Consider the following 20,179-nt stretch of genomic DNA (forward strand, 5'->3'; position numbering starts at 1 on the left):
ATGTGTATGTTTTGGAACTAATTCACATAGGCCCCTGAACCCAGGTACGCCCGACAGCCTGGACTCACTGTACATTCACTTACAGATAAATCTTAAAGGATAAGTTCACCTTTTGAAACATGTTACAGATGCAACAGCCCCCACACCCCTCCTGATCCCCCGCTTTGATAGCAAGCGGGGGATCTTCTCGTCATTCATTCACAGAGTTCTGTGAATGTGAAAACTACAAGAACCCACAGCCTTTGTGGCCGTCAGCTTGTAGTTCCCAAAGAACTACCAGGGCTTGTTTGATCGCTTTAGGTAGGTAATTGAGCTTCCTGTCAGTGTGTAAGGCTCGGTTTCCACTAGTGCAACTTGACAAATGTCAAGTCGCACAGCAAGTCAAAACCCATTGTTTTCAATGGGGCCCGTTTCCACTGCCGCGGCTTCAGTTGCGGCGACTTCAAAAGTAGATCGTGCACTACTTTTGAGCCGTCTTCAGTGCGACTTCCCTCTATATATGAGGGACAAGTCTCACTGAAGCCGCAGTTTACTTTCGCTACGAAGTCGTGCTAGAAGTAGCACGACTTCGTAGCCGCACTAGTGGAAACCTAGCCTAACTGCTTGCCTCTATAAGAGGTACGGCCAGACAGCTACATAAGGCAGACTGTAGGAGCATGGCATTACGTCCACAATCTGCTGTGGGTGCAATGCTTTACAGGTTCCTAACAAAAAATATAACAAATGCATATTTATTACGTGATGCAAAATGTGCATTTAGTTATTTATTTTTTTAAGAGATCTTATCCTTTAAATGGGTGAAGGTCATACTGGTAAAATGTTGGTGAATGGTGGCTTACAGTGGTAGATTTTGGGTGAATCTTTATAAACGTCAGAGAAGGGAACAGGTATAAGCCAGGGGTGAGCAATGCATTTTCCCAAGGGGTCACATGAGAAACTTGGACCCAAAAGGGGACATTCAGCTTTAAGGCCTCCTTCCTTGCTACTTTTTAACATTTGCCACTTTTTTCTGGTTTTGACAGGTATCCACTTCCGATCAGATAGCCTAGGCAATTGGAGCGGAAGTTTTCACCACCCCCTCCCCCACACACACACACACGGTCTTTAGGGACATGTCACAGGTCCCAGTAGACTGCGGGCCATTCACAATGAGCAGCACAGCTCACGCATGCATAGTAGGCAGCCAGATGTGAAGCCACACACTGTCACAGCAGGGTTACCACAGTTAGGATGTCAGCACCAGGGACTGAAGAAGGTACCCGGCGCCTCTTTGGGTAAGGACAGCGCTGGATCCTGGAACATTCACCTGGGACAGGTGAATGTCTGTTTATTAAAAGTCAGAAGCTACAGTTTATGTAGCTAATGACTTAAAATTTTCAGTAATATGACCGGAGCTCCTTTTTATAGTGGTTGTAAAGGCAAACGGTTTTTCCTTACTGCATCATATGCAATAAGGTAAAAAACCTTCTGGATGCAGTTTCCCCTGAAGCCCCCCTCCTAAATACTTACCAGAGCCTGATCTCAATCCAGCAATGTGTATGTGGGTAGAGGTGCTCTCTCCTCATTGGCTCAGACACAGCAGCCTTTGGCTCCCATTGCTGTTAATCACAGCCAGTTAGGAGTCAGGGCTGGGCCGAGCCGCACTGTGTGCATCTTATGGACACACAGAGCAGGGCTTGGGAGCGAGCACGCATGAGTGCCCTTATTGCAAGCGGCTTGCTATTGGGGGACTGTTGTGTAAATTTTATTAATATTTATGTAGACATTCCTTTAGGATGTGTTTTTAGTTAGATTGCCAATATGTTTCCCATTGCCAGTATACCAGTAATCGCAATGCACATCGAATATTGTTTTAACTGGCCTTGAGGAAAGACCTGTAATTGTGGAAACCTTCCATTAAATGGAGACTGCTCGGCACACTACTTGTAGCCTGATCATCCCTATCGGGGATATTCACCGACGGAGATATGTTTGCGATATGGAATTTTTATCGTTTTGATATCTGCCTTTTTGCTAGGATTAATGATTGGCAGCTTTCTGTCATGCTAGATCCATATGATTGAATTACTGTTGCTATTATCCTTTGCAGAATAAAGTCTCATTCACTGGAACAATAGCATGATCACTATCAAATATGGTTTTTATGAACTATATTATATAGGATTCACTCTAACAGGTTATGATGGGAGTGCATGCACACGTATTAGCGGGGCAACGTTCATGAGATACACGCTAGTTCCATTGTATAGTGTTTGGCGGGCATTTTTCCTACAAGTGGGTTTCATTGTAGTAATAGTGCATGGTCACTTGTGCACCCAATGGCGGGAAACTCAGGCACGCCGCTCCACTTGTGCATGAACATACACTCCCCTTTCTATTGATACTTTTAATGTATACACAACCGCGATTGGTTATGTTGACGCCACCACCCCTGTAAACCCCTTTTGTTCTCCGACTATAAAATAAACCAGGAGACAGAGAATCTTCAGTTGGCATTGATTTGACACAGCGTGCGCCTGTTTCTTTCTCTGTCGCCGAGCGGGCTAGGATAACTTTATACAAAAGATCTGTACATTGTACTTTTCAGTACAAGGGATTAATGGCGCTTGCATATTAATATCCACAAGTGTGCTTTTCAGCGCAGTGAAGTCTTCACCGCACCTAGAGAATTTCTATGCTCCAAACTCCATTAATTTCCACAACAGGGACACTGCGGGGGGGGGGGGGTCTAGATCACCAGTGGGGGACCCAAGACGAGGAGGATTAGGGCTGCTCCGTGCAAAACCACTGCACAGAGCAGGTAGGTATAACATGTTTGCTACTTTAACGAAAACTAAAAAATACAAGCCTTTACAATCACTTTAATTCTGCTCAATATTATTTTGGAAGGTCTGCAAATATATAAACATATAGAAAAAGAAAACCTGGCGCTGGGAATAATAAGTACAACAACTGATGATGTAGATCTCTTTCGGACGGACAATTTGGAGGTGTTAAGCCACAGTTCAGCTGCCTGTTTTTACCACCCACCAAATGTATATGGGCGTGCCATTGGTAACTTGGGGTGCAGAGTTTGACGATCAGCACTCATCCTAGGCAATGGTCTCCTAGGCAACAGTACCATTACAATATCATTCAGAACAATAGGGTTAGGAGGGCCCTGATCATGGGAGCTTACAATCAAAAAGGGAAGGGCAAGTGTTACTAAAAAAGTAATAACTGTGTGGGGATGAGTTGATGGAGAAAGTAAAAGTAGAGTTAGGTTAGCAGAATAGGCTATCCTAAAGATATTCCTTTTCAGGGATTCTCTATAGGTAGACAGAGTAGGACATAGCTGGACAGGTTGAGGCATGGAGTTCCAGAGGATGGGAGAGGCTCGAAAAAAGTCCTGAAGGCAAACATGGGAAGAGGTGATGGGGGAGCTAGACAACAGGAGGTTTTGAGAGGAGTGAAGTGCATGGTTTGGGTGATACCCTTTAGATTGTAAGGGCAGGGCCCTCCTATTCGTGTTGAGTTATATTGTAATTGTATTGTCTCCCTTTATATGATAAAATGTTCCTCAAACTGTTGGTGCTATATAAATCCTGTATAATAATAATAATATTGAGACAAGACTGGTGATGTAGTTGGGGGAGTTGTGGATGGTTTTGTAAGAAGTTGTTCGTATTGGAATCATTTAGTGACTGGAAGCCAGTGGAGGGATTGGCAGATACAAAGGAGTTGGTAAGACCCCATTAACATCTACACTTTTTAGATGACTCATCCACCTTACCAACTGTTCAGTGTCTGGGACCCCTCCCCCCTTTCTGCCAATCCCTCCACTGGCTTCCTATTATTAATAAAATTCAAAAATTCAAAACATTAACTTACAAAGCCATCCACAACCCTGGCCCAAGCTACATCACCAATCTTGTCTCCAGATTTCACCCAAACCCTCCTCTCTGCTCTCCCCAAGACCTCCTGCTCCATAGTACCCTTGTCTCCTCCTCCAATGATCGTCTCCAGGACTTCTCCAGAGCCGCTCCCATCCTCTGGAACTCCATACCCCAATCTGTCCAGTTACAACGCACTCCGTCCACTTTTAAGCCCCTTTCATATGGGGCAGACTCATGTCTGTTGACACCCGCTGCTCCATAGAGGGCAACGGATGGCTCGATCGGGTCCACCTAAAGAACTGACAGGCGGACCCGAACAGTCCGTCCATGTGAAAGGGGCCTAAGGCGATCCCTGAAAACTCATCTCTTCAGGGAAGCCTAACCTGCCTTCGGCTAATAGCCAAATCTTTTTTTCTCCCATCAGTTCTCCCCTCACAGTTATTACCCTTTGTTCCACCAGCCTCTCCCTATTAGATTGTAAGCTCCCAGGAGCAGGGCCCCCCTAACCCCGTATTGAACTGTATTATTGCTGTATTGTCTCTCTTTTTATCGTAAAGCGCTGTGCAAACTGTTGGCGCTATGTAAATCCTGTAAACGAATAATAATAATAATGTGATGCAAGCAATACACATTACATGTTCCAGACCTGTTTTACATGAATGTCACTCTAGGTCAGCCTTTTTCAACCAGGGTGCCTTCAGATTTTTTCAGGGGTGCCTTGGCAAAATGCCAAAAAGTTGTCCAAATTATGTATACAGGCCAGTGAATGGATTAGGCCTGCCTTTTAGTTACACAAAGCCAGAGAGAGAGATGAACTATTTTTGACTCTCCTGTGACCTCTTTTGCACAGTTTTTTGCACTTTTGTCATTTTATATACTCATTAATACTGCATTTATTATGATTCTATTATGTGGTATAACACATGTTTTACCTTTTATACCAATTTTAGCGCGGCATATTGTATATATATAGTGATTCTAACAATATTGTTGTATTGTAGTGCCTGCAGCTGATTTTGTAACTGTTTTTAGTTAGCGCAATAGTTTTTCTCTATTTTCCAATGTGAAAGGTGTATTTAACCACTTCCCACAAACACGCACCTGTACGTTGGCTTGCAGAAGTGGTTGTACTGGGATGATGCCTGGAGCTGCAGGCATCAACCCGGTACCATTTTTTAGAACAGTCGATCGGCTTTCAGAAGATAACAGCTGATGCGGCTTAGTAGCTGTTCAGCCGTTATCACGGAGAGCGGGAGGGGACGTCCCCCTCCCCCCTAAAGCCACCTTTAGGTCCCGAACGTAGCCGGATTTGGCTTAGATAGGGTCTCCGATCATGTAGCCCGGAAGCAACGTCCCAACGTCACTTCTGTTTTACTCAGCTGCCAACGGCGCCGATTTAAAAAAAAAAAAGTCTGTGTTTAAAAATGCAGGTTTTCGGCACTTTGATTACTTTAATTGGCTGGAACCCCCCCCCCCCCCCCCCCCAATGCTCTAACTCTGATAAAAGCTTAAAAATGCTAAAAAAACGCGGCTATTCTGCGTTTATCAAGGTTTTTGACCCATAAGCTTTTGTGGGAGTATAGTTTTGCTAAAAAAACAACTAAAAAACGCTGAAAAAGGTTACTGCAAAAAAAGCTGAAAAACGCTTTCTACAGCTACAGCTTTTTAATGACGTTTTGATAACGTCAAGTGTGCATGAGGTCTAAAGGTTGCCTTGACTTAAAAAAGGTTGAGAAACACTGCTCTAGGTAATAGGAATTTTACAGAAGCCACAATGAGTGGCGAGCAGGAGTGTTTCCAACATGGCCCACCCGTGGTGTGCCTAAAACGTCATTTGGGATAAGGGCCAAATGGTAAACTTAACTTGAGCCCTGGTTCACACTTATGTGAATTATATGCGGATCAGATGAGATCCGAAAAGCATTGATTAGCATGTCATGTAAAAAAGCATCATTTCCAATCAAGGCTGTTCACATATATGCGGTGTGAACTTGATCCAGTTTAAAAAAAGGGACCTGTGCGAGTTTAGTGCGGTGATGTGTGAATTTCCGCTCTATAGACTTCTATGGGACCGGATTTAATCCACAGTCCAGTGTTCAGATCACAGGAAATTTGTTTTGCCTAAGATTTTATAGAAAATAAAAATTGCAGATGCGACCACTTCCCCCAAACTTTAAATTTGCGCCCAATTCGCATCGCATCAGTGTGAACCGGGGCTGAGAGCCAGAAGAAAATGCACTTTATCTGCGACCAGGAACAGTCGTATATCATCAGTCCTAGACAGAGCCTTTTATCTGCCACACAAGCTTAAACACTAATAAGGCCCCATTCGCACGTGAGTATAGTGAGAAGGCACATTCCTGCTCTCGTCTTTCAAACATTATTGCATATTGCGCCTAGGACACAACCTATTCATTTAAATGAGCTGCCCTATGCAAGACAAACACCCCAAAGTAGCTCCAGAACCTCTTTGCTCGTGGAGCATGGGGCGTTTTTTCAGTGCGTGTTTTGGCACATGGCGAAACGTGTCTGCTATCTGTGCTTGGAGGGACATTAAAGCGGAGCTCCACCCAAAAGGGGAAGCCCTGCATGTTTGCTTCCTCCCCCCTCTACTGCCACATTTGGCACCTTTTTGGGAGGAGGTGGGAGAAGGTACCTGTTTTTGACAGGTACCCGTCCCCACTTCTGAGAGGCTCCCCAGATGTTTGGCCCTCTCCTCCTTCTCCCGCTGCTATGCCATTCACAAAGTGCAGCACGCATTGCACATGCGCAATAGGGAACTGGCTGTGAAGCCACAAGGCTTCACTGCAGGTTTCCCTTACAAGGAATGGCGGCAGCAGCAGCAACACCCAAGAGCTGATTACAAAATTGGCTGGGGTGCCGACATCGTGGGATCCCTGGACAGGTAAGTGCCCTAATTTTAAAAGTCAGCAGGGACAGTATTTGTAGTAACAAAAGATAATCCAAAACTGTATCTCTCCTGTGCTCAACTGGTATGTGGGAAGGCAATTGGTCTTATGTGGTTGTTGTTATCACCACCTAGGGTCTTGCTGCCCCCTCAGGACCAAGGGTATCCAAATATACAGCAAAACAACAAGAGAAGGGCGCACCGACCTCGTGCATTACCACTTAAAGAATTTATTAAAATCCAAAAAAGCATACATTGTACTCCCAAACATGATAATAGCACACATGTAAGGAAAATGGAAAAAAATAGCCTCCAGGACTGCCAGGATACTCCTATGGTGCTTTTGGCTCTGAAGAAGAGGGTTCTCCCTCAAAACGTGTCAACCAGGCATATGCGGATGTCATCACATCATCCAGCACCATAGGAGTATCCTGGCAGTCCTGGAGGCGGTTGGTTCCATTTTCCTTACATGTGTGCTATTATCACGCATTTGGGAGCACAATGTATGCTTTTTTGGATTTTAATAAATTCTTTTAAGTGGTAATGCATGAGGTTGGTGCACCTTCTCTTTTTGTTTTACAGTATTTGTAGCTGCTAACTTTTAATCTTTTGGTGGGGGCTCTGGAGCACCGTTTTAACAATTAATGATGCCGCAAATGTGACCCCTGATTGCAGAGTAGAGTGGGCTTGGGTTGCCACCTCATCCCTTTAAACCAGGACACATTAATTACACTGATTATGAGGCTGATATAATACACATAAGTCACTAAGTGAGTTTAATTACCACCTTAATCAGCCACAGAGCTGGTGTAATTAACGTGTGTCCTGGTTTAAAGGGACAAGGTGGCAACCCTAGCTCAGGCGTGTTCGGGATCCTGCCAGAAAGCTGACAGTGCACTCCGAAAATCACAGGCAGTGGGGCATTTCCCAATCCACAGCTGCACAGATCGGGAACTAAGGAGGATATGGGTGCTTATGTGAAACAATGGCTTGGTCCAGGTAGGTGGTTGTTGTCAGCACACACGAGGAGAAGCAGCTCTTGAGGAATGTGAGAAAAGCACAAAAGGCGCCTCCAAGTGCTGCATAAACAGTTTATTATGGCACATAAGGGTTAAAAACACTTACAGAAGTATCCATAGTGGTGAGACATATAACATAGCAAGTCCTCTGTGCTCAGCACTGTCCTATGTGGATGTGAGGAGGAGAGCTGGTCTGCGGCTGTCATGTATCCAGGGGGGTGCTGGCACGTAAAGGAGCAAGGAGGCAGCAGTGTGGACGGGCTTCTGGACCCGGCCTCACCGCGTCAGTGTCCCCCTAGATACATGACAGCCGCAGACCGGCTCTCCTCCTCACATCCACATAGGACAGTGCTGAGCACAGAGGATTTTCTATGTTATATGCCTTACCTCTATGGATACTTCTGTAAGTGTTTTTAACTCTTATGTGCCAAAATAAACTGTCTATGCTGCACTTAGAGGCGCCTTGTGCTTTTTTAACATTCCTCCAGAGTTGCTTCTCCTCCTGAGTGCTGCCCCAGTATGTGCTGACAACCAGTGGTTCCCAACTCCGGTCCTCGGGACCCACCAACAGGCCAGGTTTGCAAGATAACTAAATTACATCACAGGTGATCTAATTTGCTGCTCAGTGATTGCAGTATTCTAGTCTGCATCCCCCAAGGTAATACTTAAAATCTGGCCTGTTAGTGGGTCCCGAGGACCGGAATTGAGAACCACTGCTGACAACAACCACCTACCTTGAGCAAGCCATTGTTTCACATAAGTGCCCATATCCTCCTTACTTATTTCCCAATATGTGCAGCTGCGGATCGGGAAATGTCTCACTGCCTGTGATTAGCGGAGCGCAGCTTCCTGGCGGGATCCCGAACATGCCTGAGCTAGGGTTGCCACCTCATCCCTTTAAACCAGGACACACAATAATTACACAGGCTCTGAGGCTGATTAAAGTGGTAATTAAACTTACTTAGTGCCTATTGTGCTTTATATTGGCCTCAGAACCTGTGTAATTAATGTGTCCTGGATTAAAGGGATGAAGTGGCAACCCTAGCCCATTCCTACAATGCAATCAGAGGAACCTTGTGCTTTTCTCACATTCGCAGAGATCGGGAAATGTCTCACTGCCTGTGATTTTCGGAGTGCACTGTCAGTTTCCTGGCGGGATCCCGAACACGCCTGAGCTAGGGTTGCCACCTCGTCCCTTTAAACCAGGACACACATTAAATACACAGGCTCTGAGGCTGATTAAGGTGGTAATTAAACTCTCTTAGTGCCTTATGTGTATTATATTAGCCTCAGAACCTGGGTAATGTATATGTGCCCTGGATTAAAGGGATGGAGTGGCAACCCTAGCCCATTCCTACTCTGCAATCAGAGGCGCTTTGTGCTTTTCTCACATTCGCAGAGATCGGTAAATGTCTCACTGCCTGTGATTAGTGAACTGTCAGCTTCCTGGCGGGATCAGGCAGGTGGGATCCCGAATACGCCGAGCCGAGCCTATCTCTATTGCATAGCATTTGCAGCACGGTAGCAAAACACACATTTTTCAGGGTTTTTGTCCCACGTTTAGGAAACAAGCAGGTGTTAATGCAGCCTAAAGTCAACCCTCCCACGCTGCCAAGGAATAATTGGGCGCAATCACTGCAGAGAACCAAAATCCCCAACTGTCACCTGCAATGAATGTGCCAATCACTGTAGGTGCAACCCTCCAAGTTCATATAGTTTATATAACAATGATTGGCTGACCAGCAGGGAGAGTTAGGAGGCAGCCACTGTTTTCTAATGCACACAACAGACAATGTATAGAATTAGATGATTGAACTATCCAATCATTAAGAAGGAACGTCTATGTCCTGACACCTGGAGCTTTTATGTAATCAGTCCTTAGCACCCACTCCCGATCCCCCCCATACTCACCCCGGAGTGCTGTCACCGTCCAATCACGTGCCCCCCCTCTCAGCTGATCACCACCGATCCTCCCTCCGAACCGGAAGCTAGAAGTGCAGAGATTGGAGAGGTGCCGGAAGTGAGGTGTGTGCCGCTCTGTGTGTGCTGGGCAGGGCTGCTGGTAGCTTTAGGAGCAGTCCGCCAGGAGCGATAAGAGGCACAGTACCATCAAATGATTGAGAATTCCCCAACTACACAGTACAGCTACGGCTGACTAATGCAAAACCCCACATCTGCTACAGGGACTGTTCAGGATCCTACTCACTTTCAGTGGCTACGTCATTATTCAAACTTAAAGTGAAACTAAAGGTAGTTTTTTTAGTTTTGTATAAAGTGGAGAGGAATTAGAACACCCGTCAGGCTTTTATTGTTTTCTGTGGGCTCCGTTCACTAAAGCAAATCGCATGCTGTATTTAAGTGATCCCAAATCCCGCATGCAATGCTGAAAATGTTAATTCACATAAGATACTGTGTCCTTAACCACTTAAGCCCCGGAGGATTTGGCTGCTAAATGACCAGGGGGTATTTTGCGATTCGGCACTGCGTGACTTTAACGGACAATTGCGCGGTCGTGCGACGCTGTACCTAAACGAATTTGACGTCCTTTTTTTTCCCACAAACAGCTTTCTTTTGGTGGTATTTGATCACCTGTGCGATTTTTACTTTTTGCGCTATAAACAAAAAAAGAGCGTACATTTTGCAAAAATAACAATATTTTTCACATTTTTTTATATGAAATTCCCCCCAAAAAAAAATGTAAAAATCTAAATTTTTTAACATTTTTGGCCAATTTGTTTTATCCTACCTATGTTTGGTAAAAAAAAATCGCAAAAAGCGTATTTTTATTGGTTTGCGCAAAAGTTATCGCGTTTACTAACAAAGGGAAAGATTTTTGTTGTTTTTTTTTAACGCGTAATGGCGGCGATCTGCGATTTTTTTTTTGCGGTACTGCGACATTGCGGCGGACAGATCGGACCCTTGACTGACATTTTTGACACTTTTGGGGTTACCAGTGACATTACTACAGTAATCAGTGCTATACATATGCACTGTTACTGTAAAAATACACTGGCAGTGAAGGGGTTAACTTTATTTGGGAGGGAGGGGCTGTGTGTGTCCCTAGGGGCGTGGTTTCTACTGTGATTGGCTGTGGCTTGAGGTGTAAGGACACTGATCAACGGATCTACATAGTAGATCCGTCTGATCAGTGTTTTTACACTGAGGAGAATGACAGGCAGCTTGTTTACACAAGCCACCTGACTTTCTCCCTCTCCCCCGACGATCGCCGAGTGACCGGCGGACATCGGGTCCGCCAGTCACACGCGCGGGGGGGTCCGTGACCGTGCGGGAGCGCGCCTCCGCGGGCGCCCGCTCGCTCCCCAGACCCTCCCAGGCTAGTGACGTTAATTAACGTCACTCTGCCTGGCCGGGGCTGACCGCCGCAGTAAATCTACTTGCGGCGGTTGGCAAGCGGTTAAAGGGGTTGTAAACCCACTTTGTTGACATTTACCTTAAGCCTATAATAATAGTTTGCTATAGGTACTGTAAATATCTCCTAAACTTGCACCCTTTAGGAGATATTTACTTTTAATGCAGCCGATGACATCATCAGCACATGCGCTCTGAAGGAACGGCTGCCCATGCCATTCTTTCAGAGCCCTGTGCTGTGATGTAATTGCGCTTCCAGCCAATCAGATGGGCGGAGGACGCGAACCAGGAAGCAGGGCGGCCGAACATGTTGGCCGTCCTGTCGCTGAGCAGGCGGCACTGCGGGGGGCTTCGTTTTAAGGTAAGTATTTCATAATGAGCTAGTATGTGATGCATACTAGCTCATTATGCCTTTGTCCTTACTGGTTTTTATTTTTCTAATTTTTGTGCCGAGGGTTTACTTCCTCTTTAATTGCCAGTTCACATTAGTGCGATGCAGGAACCCTGCGAATCCACTGCGGGTTCCCACATTGCACCTGACTCGCAGGCAAATCACACTGCCATATACGAACTGCTGGGAGTGTCAATAACAAAGTTAATGACGCTAGGGTTGCCATCTCATCCCTTTAACCAGTTTTAAACCGGAACCTTTTCCACCCTTAACCGGCCAGGCAGAGTGACGTATCGGTACGTCACTCGCCTGTCACTGACTTGCGAGCCAATTGCGGGCGGGCGCGCGCCCGCCGAGGCTCGTTCACAGACAAGTCAGTGCGTGTGACCGGCGGACTCACTGTCCGCCAGTCACACTGCGATCGCTCCTGTAAAGGGAGAAAGACAGAGGGGCTTATGTAAACAAGCCGCCTGTCAGTTCTCCCTGTGTAAAAGTGAAGATCTGACCGTCCTACTATGTAGAACCGTGGATCTTTGCTTTTACACCAATAGCAATGTCCCTGCACAGTTAGAAACACGCCCCTAGGACACACTTAACCCCTCCCTGTCCAATAAAGTTAACCCCTTCCCTGCCAGTGTCATTTTTGCAGTAACAGTGCATATGTATAGCACTGATTACTGCAGTAATGTCACTGGTACCCCCAAAAGTGTCAAAAATGTCAGTCAAGGGTCCGATCTGTCTGCCGCAATGTCGCAGTACCGAAAAAAAATCGCAGATCGCCGCCATTACACGTTAAAAAAAAAAACACCAAAAATGACAAAAATCTTTCCCTTTGTTAGTAAACGCGACAACTTTTGCGCAAACCAATCAAAATACGCTTTTTGCGATTTTTTTTTACCAAACATATGTAGCATAAAACAAATTGGCCGAAAATGTTAAAAAATTTTGATTTTTACATTTTTTTTTTGGGGAATTTCATATAAAAAAATGTGAAAAATATTGTTATTTTTGCAAAATTTACGCTCTTTTTTTGTTTATAGCGCATGATCAAAAAATCGCACAGGTGATCAAATACCACCAAAAGAAAGCTCTGTTTGTGGGAAAAAAAGGACGTCAAATTCGTTTAGGTACAGCGTCGCACGACCGCGCAATTGTCCGTTAAAGTCACGCAGTAAAAAATCGCAAAAAAAAACCCTGGTCTTTTAGCAGCCAAATCCTCCGGGGCTTAAGTGGTTAATGAACAGGCTGTTTTTTGCGAAATGGCACTGCGCTACTTTAACTGACAATTTCGCAGTCGTGCAACGCTGTACCCAAAAAAAATTGCTGTCCAATTTTTTCCACAAATAGAGTTTTCTTTTGGTGGTATTTGATCACCTGTGCAATTTTTCTTTTTTGCACTATAAACAGAAAAATTGCGACAATTCTGAAAAAAAAAAACAAAAACAATATTTTTTTACTTTCTGCTATAAAACATTGGATATGAAAACCAATTTTTTTCATCATTCCAGGCCAATTTGTATTCTTCTACATATTTTTGGTAAAAAAAAAAATCCCACTAAGTGTATATTGATTGGTTTGCACAAAAGTTATTGCGTCTACAAACTAGGGGAAAGATTTATGTCATATATGTTTATTTATTTTTATTTTTTTACTAGTAAGAGCCGGTTCCGACTTAGAAAAAGGGTCCTGTACTACTTTGGGGCGACCTGGAGCGACCGCATTGACTTCAATAATATGAAGTCCGTGCATGTCGCTCCGAGGTCGCGGTGCGCGCTGTGCACCGCGACTTCACAGGTCGACCCGGCAAGTCGGGTCGCCCCTATGTGAACCGGCTCTTATGGTTCAACGATCTTTAGTGGGACTGCAACATTGCGGCGGACAGATCAGACTACTAACTGACATTTTTGACACTTTTGGGGGGATCAGTGACATTACTACAGTAATCAGTGCTAAAAATATGCACTGTTACTGTTCTAATGACACTGGCAGGGAAAGGGTTAACAGCAGGGGCGATCAAAGGGTTAAATGGGTCCCTAGGGGGTGCTTTCTAACTGTGGGGGGGGGGCTTGCTGCATGAACACAGAGACCTGTGTTCCTAAATAAGAGGAACACAGGATTCCTGTGTTCATAACTGACAGAACAGCGGTCTGCCCTGTTTACAACAGCAGACCGCCGTTCTATATCCACAGGGAGAAATCGTGGGTGCCCGGCAGCAGTATGTGGTGCAATCACCATTTACATATGCGTGCGGGAATAACATATGTGTTCGCATTTGCGCGTAAGCGCGGTGGGACAGGGGCACTTTAAATTTTTTTTATTATTAAGATTTATTTTATATAAAATATTTTTCACTTTTTTTAAATGTTTTTTTGTAATAACTTTATTGCTATTAAGTCCCGGTTCACATTTGTGCGATGCTGGAATGCTGCGAATATACATTATATATACAATATATTCCCGCATCGCATCCACGCCTCTGGCAGTTCACACTGCCATATGCGATACGCAGGGGGTGTCAATTAAAAGTTAACGACACCCCCAGTTGAGATCGCATATCGCAGTGCGCTCTGCAAGTTCGCACAGAATCGGATCGCATTAGTGTGAACCACCATGCGATCTGATTCTGCTGCGGATTAAAAAAAAGGGTCATGTGCGTGTTTAGTGCGATTGCAGTGCGAATTCAGCCATACAAACTGTATGGCTGAAATTCGCACCGCACAGAGATCGCATGCGGACCGAATTACATGCGATCTCTGTGATCGCACAAAATGTGAACCGGCACTAAAAGGGATGAGCAAGATCCCTTGTGACAGCATGGGCCGTGACAATTCCTCCTTATGAAGAGATTTGGGGTCTATTAGACCCCAAATCTCTCCTCTGGCCCCCCATGCAGCCGATCAGACAGAGATCGGTCCAATTGGCTGCTTCTCTGGCCGCCAGGTAAACAAAGTGGTTGCCAGGTAAACAAAGGGGCTGAACCAGAAGTGAAATACTTTTCACTCCTGGTTTTCAGGGTTACAGAGAGAGGGAAACGACGTCAGTTCTTCTCTCTTTGTACCAGGCAGCAATCACCACCGGCCGCATCGCTCTCGGCCTCTGCGATGGGAATTATGGGATAATTAGCCACTCAGATCACTTCTGCCAAAATGAAAATCGCCAGCTGAACAAAATTATACAAGGATCATCCCAGTATTACCACTGAACACCAAAGCACGTATGGATACGTCCATTTGTGGGAAGTGGTTAAAGAGCGTGGGGGTCACCCCAAAATCCATTCCAGACCCTTATCCAAGGATACAGGCCAGGAAAGGGGGGTACGAGCGAGCACCCCCCCAAACCTTACCAGACTGCATGCTCCCAACTATGGGGGATGGGGTTTAGTAAAGGGGAGGACCCCCCCCAAAGCACCTTGTCTCCATGTTGATGTGAACAAGGGAATTTTTCCCACAACCCTGAGCAGTGGTTGTGGGGGTCTGCAGGCCTGGGCTTATCAGAATCTGGAAGCCCCGTTTAACAAGGCGGCCCCCAGATTCCAGCCCCCACCCCATGTGAATTCATTCACCAAAAAAAAAAAAAAAGGTGCAAAGTAAAAAAAAACAGCAGTTTTTGACAAGTTCTTTATTCAACCCCCACCCTTCCCCAAAAAAATAAATAAATGTCCTCCAAAGTAGATCCACCATCAATCACAATAAATGCCGGCCCGAATGATGACAAAAAATAAAAACCCGAATGGATGCTTGGCTTCAGCTGAATGACAGCTCTGCTGCCTCCCACCACTAAATAATCTAAGGGGCGGGCCACGTGATGTGCACCCCCCCTTATGATGTCATCCTCCAGGGCACCCTGTGATGTCATCAGATGGCTTGAAGCCTTGTCTGGTATGAATTGGGGGGGGGAGGACCCCCACACTGTTTTTTTTTTTTTTTTAATTTTAAATGCCAGCAATTCTTTTCTTTAAATTTTGCTGTCAGTGGAGAACCCCGCTGACAGCTGATAAGTCATGGTTGGGAAGGACTCAGTGGCCTCCCATTCTTTAACAACCATGATATTTACTGTTGTTAAGGATGCCGGCGATTGCCCACTTCCTTGACAACCATGATATTTACTATTGTTAATGACGCCAGCGGCCCTTAAAGTTTATGGGACACAGATAACCAAAAACAATTTGGCAGGGGTTATAGCCCTCACTTGCTTTATCCAAAATGAAAAAAAGATCCCCTTTAATTGTGCCCCTTTTACATGGCCATAGATGCTTACTTGCTATCCATAGTGGATCATTGTCAGCAGTAGGGATGAACTCAGATGTGTTTAGATAGTAGTCCATACTCACCTGACCTGTCCCACCTGGAAGCTGTCACTGTGGACAACCAATCATAACCAACGGAGGCATTCCCAACCAAGCATATACATACAGTAATCTCACAAAAGTGAGTACACCCCTCACATTTTCGTAAATATTTTATTATATCTTTTCATGTGACAACACTGAAGAAATAACACTTTGCTACAATGTAAAGTAGTGAGTGTACAGCTTGAATAACAGTGTAAATTTGCTGTCCCCTCAAAATAACTCAACACAGTCATTCATGTCTAAACCACTGCCAACAAAAGTGAGTACACCCCTAAGTAAAAATGTCCAAATTGGTCCCAATTTGCCATTTTCCCTCCCCGGTGACTCGTTTGTGTTACAAGGTCTCAGGTGTGAATGGGGAGCAGGTGTGTTAAATTTGGTGTTATCGCTCTCACTCTCTGTTACTGGTCACTGTAATTTCAACATGGCACCTCATGGCAAAGAACTCTCTGAGGATCTGGAAAAAAAGGAATTGTTGCTCTATATATAGCCTAGGCTATAAGAAGATTGCCAAGACCCTGAAACTGAGCTGCAGCACGGGGGTCAAGACCATACAGCGGTTTAACAGGACAGGTTCCACTCAGAACAAGCCTCGCCATGGTCTACCAAAGAACTTAAGTGCACGTGATTAGCATCATATCTAGAGGTTGTCTTTGGGAAATAGAAGTTTGAGCGCTGCCAGCATTGCTGCAGAGGTTGAAGGGGTGGGGGTCAGCCTGTCAGTGCTCAGACCATATGCCGCACACTGCATCAAATTGGTCTGCATGGCTGTCATCCCAGAAGGAAGCCTCTTCTAAAGATGTTGCACAAGAAAGCCCACAAACAGTTTGCTGAAGACAAGCAGACTAAGGGCATGGATTACTGGAACCCTGTCCTGTGGTCTGATGAGACCAAGATAAACTTATTTGGTTCAGATGGTGCCAAGCGTGTGGCGGCAACCAGATGAGGAGTACAAAGACAAGTGTGTCTTGCCTACAGTTAAGCATGGTGGTGGGAGTATCAAGGTCTGGGGCAGCATGAGTGCTGTCGGCACTGGGGAGCTACAGTTCATTGAGGGAACCATGAATGCCAACATGTACTCTGACATACTGAAGCAGAGCATGATCCCCTCCCTTTGGAGACTGGGCTGCAGGGCAGTACAGTAATCCCCCGCTACATCGCGGTTCAGTTTTTGCGGTCCCGGTAATTCGCGTTTTTTTTTGTAATGTTATTTTACTATATAAATCATTAAAAATGAAAGATTTTTGAGTTTTTCATAACTCTTGCTCTGTCTCTAAGTATCTTTTATGTGTTTAAATGAGTTTCTATTGTTTTAAAAGTGTGTTTAAAGACCTTAAAATGCTTCTACACGTACAGTGACAGTAAAAAAATCATGCCTACAATGCATTTTAATAGGGTTTTTCTATTTCGCGGAATTTCACTTTTCGCGGCTGGGTCCGGAACGTAACCCCCGCAATGGAGGGGGGTTTACTGTATTCCAAAACGATAACGGCCCCAAACACACCTCCAAGACAACCACTGCCTTGCTAAAGAATATGAGGGTAAAGGTGATGGACTGGCCAAGTATGTCTCCAGACCTAAACCCTATTGAGCATCTGTGGGGCATCCTCAAACAGAAGGTGGAGGAGCTCAAGGTCTCTAACATCCACCAGCTCTGTGATGTCATCATGGAGGAGTGGAAGAGGACTCCAATGGCAACCTGTGAAGCTCTGGTGAACTCCATGTCCAGGAGGGTTAAAGCAGTGCTGGAAAATAATGTTGGCCACACAAAATATTGACACTTTTGGCCCAATTTGGACATTTTTACTTAGGGGTATATTCACTTTTGTTGCCGGGGTTTAGACATTAATGGCTGTGTGTTGAATTATTTTGTGGGGACAGCAAATTTACACTGTTATACAAGCTGTACACTCACTACTTTAAATTGTAGCAAAGTGTAATTTCTTCAGTGTTGTCACGTGAAAATGTATAATTGAAATATTTACAAAAATGTGAGGGGTGTACTCACTTTTGTGAGATACTGTATCTCTTGTATAAGTGCAGCTGTGGGGCAAAGCATGAGTCCACTGCTTACGATTGGTGGCGTACAGTGTTAGCTTTATGGCAGAATAGCTCAGGCGGGTATGGACTACTATCTGAACACCCCTGAGCTCATCACTGGTCAGCAATAACTGACCTGAGGGTAGCAGGCAATTAGGAGGCAATTTCCAGCCTCCACATGCCATTCACTTCTATAGGGGCAGGCAGGATCACCCTAATTTTATTTTCTGCAAAACACAACATTGCAGCTGCAACAAAGTAAAGGGGTCCGTCCAGTGGCCTTTGACAGGCAGCTGCACCAACATTCCCATGTTAAAGGGGTATTAGGGTTATCATACACAGTTTAATTTTCTCTTATTCATTCAGTGACTGCCGGAATACAGTTCTGTCTGAAAAGATGCAGTCACAGTTCAGCCAATAATTTTCCACCCACCTCTGTTGCTGTTGATTTTTAAATTGGGGGGAGTTTGCAGGTCATCCGCAGCTCAAATTTTAGCCGATTAAATAGGAATCAGATCAAAGTCAAACCAGCTTTGGCCAGCCCTGCTTGTCACCATAACAAGTGTCCACATCGAAAGATATTTCCTCTTTTGTTTCCAGGGACCCCGCGCTTTCACTCCCAGTAACCATTGCAAAAGGTGAATCACCCCAGTGGGAACACAGCAATAAACAATTGACATGGGTTTTAGTCCCTTACCACAGCAAATGTTTTCAATTTTGATCCTTTAAAACAGTGGTCTCCAAACTGCGGCACAGGGGCCAGATGCGGCCCTTTGTTTTCTTTTGTGGGGCCCTTGGGGCACTATTTAATCCACTGATACCAATGGGGCATTATCCCCCCCCCCCTCCCACTGAGACCAGTGAAGGGGCACAATTCCCCCCAATTACACCAATGATGTGGCATAATACCTCCCAATGACATCAACAATTGGGTCCAACGACACAAATGATGGGGCACAATTCCTCCCAAAGAAACCAGCTATAGGGCCTAAAGACACCAATGATGGGGCACATTTCCTCCCACTGACACCAAAGATTGGTGACGTTGGGCTCTTTTTCTTCTCCCATTAGGATGACAGCCAAGCAAGTAACTTCTTTATTGTACAAATCAAAACAAAGCAATATAAGAGCAGAGAACCCACTAAAGTGTTTCACGCACAAAGGCGCTTGGTCATAGACTAAGGTCAATGGGAGCATACTGCAACCGCGAGTCAAGCGCTTGGTTCATGGTGCAATTTTTTAATACAAAATCCCCCTTGGGATGAAAAAAAAAAAACAAGCATTCAGGGGGGTGTAACAGACTAAGCGCCATTGTGTGTGAAATTTGTTCGCAGGTTCTCTATATTTCTTTGATGTTGTCTTCATTTGTACAATAAAGAAGAATTTGGCTTTTTACGTATAGCAGTGTGCTGTCATCCATTTGCTTCTCATAGTACTCATGAATGACAAGCTGGACCAGCATCTGCATTAGACTGGGGCAGTCTGCCTGTGAACCAACCTAGAAGGATGCATGGTGCTGTGTAACATTTATAGGATGTCTTAATAGAAATCTCCTGGCACTTTGAATTTTGGTGCCCTAATTCAGGTCAGTTATATAAATTAGGGGGGGAAAAAATCCCCATACTATAAAATATCACAAAGATGGAAAATATTTCACACCGTAGAAAGATAAGTGGAAATGCTACCATCTATACATGCAATCACTATACACATGAAAAACAACCAATCAGATAAAAGTGATGCGCTCCACACTACAAACATGACCGCAAAATACAATAATGCAAAAAAAAATGCTAATAAAAAGTCCTAAATAAAGTCCCAAATGTCACACAAGTGAAATATGAAGTGATAAAGTAGATGTCCCATACACAGTCTAATTTGAATCTTTAAGCAATCTAGATCTGACAAATAGCTCCACGCTACAAACATAAAAGTAAATATGAAATATGCTGTTTCATATTTACTTTTATGTGTCCTGGACTTCTAGCACTTCATATTTCACATGTGAGACACTTGGGACTTTATATAGGACTTATTTTTGTTTGCATTATTGCATTTCGCTGACCTAAATCTATTTTCTTGTTTGTAGTGTGGAGTGCTTCACTTTTATCTGATTGATGGTATAAATTAGGAATTTTCTGGTAATATTGAAATTGCCTCAGCTTCTGAGGAAAAACTGCATAATGCACCTCTAGTATTTCACATTCTTTTCTTTAGCAAGTTATT

At 44.6% G+C, this 20,179-nt stretch overlaps 1 protein-coding gene across 1 annotated transcript in view; it reads right to left on the reverse strand.

The window, feature by feature from the left end:
• Positions 1-9,836, reverse strand: part of LOC309568273 (rab5 GDP/GTP exchange factor-like) — a 51,932-nt gene extending 42,096 nt beyond the window's left edge. Inside the window, exon 1 of the mRNA XM_082273942.1 lies at positions 9,714-9,836. The gene's annotated coding sequence lies outside the window, so the exon portion shown is untranslated. The remainder of the gene's footprint in view (positions 1-9,713) is intronic.
• Between the last annotated feature and the right edge of the window lie 10,343 nt (positions 9,837-20,179).

Source organism: Pelophylax lessonae, assembly GCF_965119305.1.
Source record: "Pelophylax lessonae genome assembly, chromosome: 1".
NCBI classification, from domain to species: domain Eukaryota; kingdom Metazoa; phylum Chordata; class Amphibia; order Anura; family Ranidae; genus Pelophylax; species Pelophylax lessonae.